Source organism: Oncorhynchus mykiss, chromosome 1 (genome assembly GCF_013265735.2).
Source record: "Oncorhynchus mykiss isolate Arlee chromosome 1, USDA_OmykA_1.1, whole genome shotgun sequence".
In the NCBI taxonomy this organism is placed as follows: Eukaryota; Metazoa; Chordata; class Actinopteri; order Salmoniformes; family Salmonidae; genus Oncorhynchus; species Oncorhynchus mykiss.
In genome coordinates, this window is record NC_048565.1 from 72355782 (window position 1) to 72361304 (window position 5523).

Here is a 5523-nt window from a genome sequence, read left to right on the forward strand (position 1 = left end):
TTTGAGTTGACAGCGGATCTACGTCAGACCTATATTATTCATATTTAAAGTAGCTTGCTACGTCAGTACATTTCATCAATACAAAATATTTGGGCTTGTTCGACATTGCAGCCCACAGTGCAAGTGACTTCCGAACGATTGATCTACAAATCAACTTGCATCAAAATAATGACTCAATATTATTTTTAGATCATTCAGTCAATCACAATTTACCCATGGTAGGCTACATCACGGTTTTGAAACGGCCAAAATTAGCTACTTAGAGGTGTATTCATATTACCTATATTTGAAGATTAAGTAAACTTTTAAATAACTTTCCAACTGATTGTGTAGCAATACCATTTGTTAGAAATGTTGAGTTAATACAAGTTAAGATATGTATTTTAACCTAACCAATAGGCCTAAACTTTATGAGGTTACATTGTTGCTACTGGGATCAACTTGTATGAACATGTATACTGTTCAATAGTACCACCATGTGGTCATACACAAAAAAAATATTGGCTTTTGGGGAGGTGCATCTGTGACAGCCAAAAGTTGCACACTATTTGGTTTTCCAACAGCAAGGTTCAGTGCAACATGGCAGTGTTGCCATTGTTTATACGTTTTCCTTTGTAATTTTGAAATAAGCCTTGTATCCAACCCCCATATCACACACAAACTGTAAATATGCACTCAGTGTCCAGTTTACAAGGTACACCCATCTAAAATATATAAAACAAATATTTGTCACATAGACCTTACCGTGAATGGCGTTGTTTATTAATGATTTTTGAGCCCATAACCAACAATGCAAAGTTGGTTAAGGGCTCAAAAGTGGCGCAGCGATCTAAGGCACTGCTTCTCCGTGCCAGGGGTGTCCCTGGTTCAAATCCAGACTGTATCTCATCTGGCTGTGATTGTGAGTTCCATAGGGTGGTGCACAATTGGCCCAGTGTCATCTGGGGTCGGCTGTCATTGTAAATAAGAATTTGTTCTTAAACGATGGTAAGACATGTTTGCTAACTCAACTAAAGGAAAAATATTAGCACAATAAACAACAACAAGGCTATATACAAGTGGCACCGAGTCAATGTACCGGGGTACGGATTTGTTGAGGTAATTGAGGCAATATGTACATGCAGGTAGGTAGTGACAGTGCATAAATAATAAACAGAGAGCAGCAGAGAGTACATCAGCATGATGAACCAGGATTCGTAGCACCAGGCAATGTTTTTCCACTCCGCAATTGTCCTGTGTTGGTGTGTTGGTGATCGCATGCCCATCGGGCCCGCTTCTTCTTGTTTTTAGCTGATAGAAGTGGAACCTGGGGTGGTTGTCCACCTGGGGTGGTTGTCTACTGGTGGTTGTCCACCTGGGGTGGTTGTCTACTGCAATAGCCCATCAGTGACAAGGACCGACAATTTGTGTGTTCCGAGATGCCGTGTTGCACGCCGCTATTGTACTGATATATTTGGGCTTGAAGTGACAAATTCTTGCCAACGACGTGTCTTTTCGTATGAAATTATGTGTACATTATTTTTAGGCTACGTTTCATTTCAGGGTTGGGTTTTATTTTAATGGTACCACCTAGTGGGCATGGCGTTGTTTATTAATGATAAACACCTGCAAAGTTTGCTAGTCATGACTGAGCTGAGCAATATAATAGATCATCTTTGACTACAACAAATATGGTGAATATATTAAGATAGTTGACTCAGGCTGTTTCCTAGGGATGCAGGATATATCCGTGAACATAACGGAATCGGCCAATATTAGCTAAAAAGTCCAACATCTGTATTGGCCATTGTCTAAATTTAACGCCGATGTGAGAAAACAATGTCAAAGCTTACGTGCACACCTATATAATGTTATTACATGACATAATGACTCCACGTAAAATGCTGCGCTACACCTGTAACACAGCATTCCCAACCTAGCCCACAATGTCTGCTGTGTGGATCGAGCAGTCAACAGGTCGAGCAGTCATTTGAAAGAGTAAGAACATTTCAGCGAAACAACTCAAAGCCAAAATCCACTAACGCCAAGATATTAGAATTCATTGCCATTGACAATCAACCGTTCTCTGTCCAAGGTGATGTTGGCTTTCGCGACTGGTCGAGCACCGGTACACACTAACATTACCAAGTGTGCTATTGTTCAGATGTTGCCCTACCGGAGTTGCACAGTAATAGCGTAACTGCTATTAGCTTCACAACATACTGTAATGAAACAGGCAGGGAGCAGGTCTCCAACCCTCGACCTTCTAGCCCGAAGTACAGGGCGCTATCGACTGTGCCGCAAAAGCATGCTCGAGCAGCAGAAAACCCAGGGTCGTTACAATACTATGGAATGTCATGTGGGTCTTTGCGTGTCAAAAACGGTACACGTCAAATAACGCTATTTGACAATAACACTATTTTACACATTAAATAAGCTTTTAATTTGGCATGTCAAATAACACAGTTCCATTATAGAAGGTTGTGTGTTCTGAATTTGCACGTGCAAGCCAAGCGCCACCACTACTATCAGTAGCACTGTCAAAGCTGTACAAAAAAAGTCTGCAAACACCGGCCACGAACGATGTGTTTACAATACCGCCTTGGTAATAAAGCATGATTTGTTCACACGCAACTTCTTGGGTAGCTAGCTAGCTTTTGCTTGGTACCTAGCTAGCACCAATACAACCAGCCTGAAAACAATGACCAGAAGAAACTTCAGTCATTTTCACTATTCTTAGCAATGATTTAGGAATCCTTGTGAGTAAATATTAACTAGGTAGCCACTTGTTGTTCGCCCATTGAAATTGAACTTCAGTTCATGAAAATAAATAGCTAGCCAGCTACTTAACCCTGTTGCCCAAAGCTGACGTAATAAGCAGCCAGCTTGCTTCATCTGGCTAGTGAGGCTCGACCTGACAGTATTGTGAAGCTAGCCACAATAAGGATTAGGCACAATAGTGGAATTTGCGGTTTGCCTTCAAAATAAAAGGACCTCTTTGAAAGTGATGCAGAAGGTTACAATTGGTGGAATCATGCCATATTTAGACTAGATAATGTTAACAAGGTTGGAATGTGAACCAAGGAAATGGGGTATCAGTCTACTCGGTGACACTCACAGAAGACAACTGTGAAGAGTTTACGCAAATATTAGTTTTAGCCCTTATTGCGGGACTGTGACTGTATGAAATCACCTCCAAGGTCAGCCTATTGTGTGTATTGACATTCATATTGCACTGTACAGATTTACCTAAGGATTGGGGATCAATTAAATGGGGTAACAGTCTACTCAATACACAAGATATTTTTTCCCAACGCCCTCCTCAGAGTTATCAGACTCCAAAACATCCACTCAGTACTGTTTTTCCTCAGGAATGTTCAATACACATAGGTTGACAATAAATGTGTCTCAACTCACAGTTGTTTCAGAGTCCCACAATAAGAGCTACGATTCTAATGTTCTCTGGGTGTCACTGAGTAGACTAATATCCCATGTCATTGATCCACAAACACAGGTAAGGCTGTACAGTGAAATAAGTATGCCACCAATGCTATTCTAAAGTATAATACTGTAATGACCCGACTAGATCATAAAGGAACAATTGTCCAGACAGAGGTTTGAGTTTACAAATTGACGGTTTATTAACCCAACTTTACACAGGCCACTGTTTGACCGTAGCCCACGCCAAATAAATGAACAATAACCCACAAGCCAACTGTGACCTTCTCTTGTGAAGGCCAGACATAAGAGAGAGAACAAAGGCTAAACCTGGTCTTAACTTCCAATGCTCCATCCCCCTGCCCAACCCCACTCCACCAACCACCAGGATGCCCGGCATCAGAACATTCCAGACATTCCCATGATTGGCAGATAGCAGGTTGATTGCCATGTCGGACCCCGCAAACACTGGTAAGTACAACACAACCCACTAATAGCCTAACACATAACACACAGCTGTCTGTGCGGGTCGCTACAATAGATCCAGTGTGATTTCAGGAGATTTTTGCAAAATGAACAAATTATTATATATAACAACATTCCAACCTCGTTTAGCATGATCTTTTTAATTGTGGCATAATTCTACTATTTGCATGCATTTGCATCACTGTCAACGACATTATTTTATTTTGAAGGCTAACCACGAAGTCCACTATGTGGCTGTTCCTTATTGTGGCTAGCTTCACATAGATGGGGCCTGACCACCATTAATCAAATTAGAAGTGTCTTATAAATTAGGGTTATTTTAGATGATCACACCTAGCTATTTAGTTAGCTAGCTAACTATAGCTACTGAAACAGATTATGTAATTTCTCTATTTTGGGGAAGAACATTGTTTGCATCCATGAGCTAGGCTGCATCACATCCGGCCGTGATTGTGAGCCCCATAGGGCGGTGCACAATTGGCCCAGCGTCGTCCGCGTTTGGCCCGGGTAGGACGTCATTGTAAATAAGAATTTGTTCTTAATAACTGACTTTCCTATGTAAATAAAGGTTCAATTTAAAAAATAAAATAATTCTAGCTAGCTTTTTTTTTATTACCAGCACTGTAGGTGCTCGAGACAACTTTAACAGCGTCATAGCATACGTATCGATGCATCATTGTGACATATGAAATACGAGTGATAGCGTAATCAATGTATAATAACTACTTAAAAAACGAATGATTGCATAAAAATATTATGTGACATGCAGTCATATTCAGGTCCTGATTGGTCAGGTCCTGACACGTCAAATAGTGTTATTTGACACATGCTTTTTTTTACATGCAGAGACCCAAATTGCGTTCCATATAAATTCTGGTTGAGAATGAAACGACTGAACAAATGAACAACGAAACAGCACAGCAAGTAAGTGAAATAAATAGGTTTTGATGATGTTTTACAGGTAATGGGGACACATGTAAATCCAACAAAATAACTTTTGGTCAGTGTGTGTGTGTAACCTTTATTTAACTAGGCAAGTCAGATAAGAACAAATTCTTATTTACAATGACGGCCTACCCCAAACGACTCTGGGCCAATTGTGCGCCGTCCTATGGGACTCCCAATCACGGCTGGATGTGATAAAGCCTGGATTCGAACCAGGGACTGTAATGACGCCTCTTGCACTGAGATGCAGTGTCCATGCACCGCTGCCTTAGACCGCTGCGTCCATGTGTGTGTGTTAACTATTTAACTGTACTAGAATGCTTAAAAATGCTTTTAAAAAATGTTTTATAGCGGTTATCGGTATCGTTTTTTGGGTCTGTTCCGGTCTACTTAACCGGGTGGGTCTCCCATAGACACCGATGCAATAGCAGCTTGGTCTGGTCTACTTAGTTCATTGACTTTCATTGAACCAGAAAAAAACCATGAGTGGGGTGTCTCGCTTCCTCTTCCATCTCTCGCTAAACTTGGCTGCCTGAGCATGGAACAAATAATGTTTTTGCACCTTTTTGCACCTGTTTTTGCACCTTTTCCAATAGTCTGGAAATAAAAAAAAAACACATTTTATAAATGCTAAAATTGCATGATATGACTTAAGTTTTAGACCCCCACTCCCCC